Below are 269 nucleotides of genomic sequence, written 5' to 3' on the forward strand. Positions count from 1 at the left end.
GGGGGGGGGGGTATGACGAGTTATGAATAAACCATGGTTTATGCCTCTCCCAGTCATTTTTTTTCCCCTTCAATTTTAGTCTTTCGCTCTCTCTTATTTTCGACGCACTGAGGAATGCGTGGTATACACACGAGGTGGGAGAGTCAGTGACTTCTTCCTCTTTACCTACCTCCCCTGCATCCTCAATACCGACGCAACGACGATGCGCCCGGCTACTAATTTTAGAATAAAGATCCCCACCACCGCCCCTCTCCCCATCATCTCCTCAT

General features: G+C 49.4%; 1 protein-coding gene across 1 annotated transcript in view; it reads right to left on the bottom strand.

The window, feature by feature from the left end:
* Positions 1-269, bottom strand: part of LOC107039261 (histone demethylase UTY) — a 79658-nt gene that overhangs the window by 59977 nt on the left and 19412 nt on the right. The window lies entirely within an intron of this gene.

This window comes from Diachasma alloeum, unplaced genomic scaffold, assembly GCF_001412515.2.
Source record: "Diachasma alloeum isolate Michigan unplaced genomic scaffold, Dall2.0 Dall_scaffold_00295, whole genome shotgun sequence".
In the NCBI taxonomy this organism is placed as follows: domain Eukaryota; kingdom Metazoa; phylum Arthropoda; class Insecta; order Hymenoptera; family Braconidae; genus Diachasma; species Diachasma alloeum.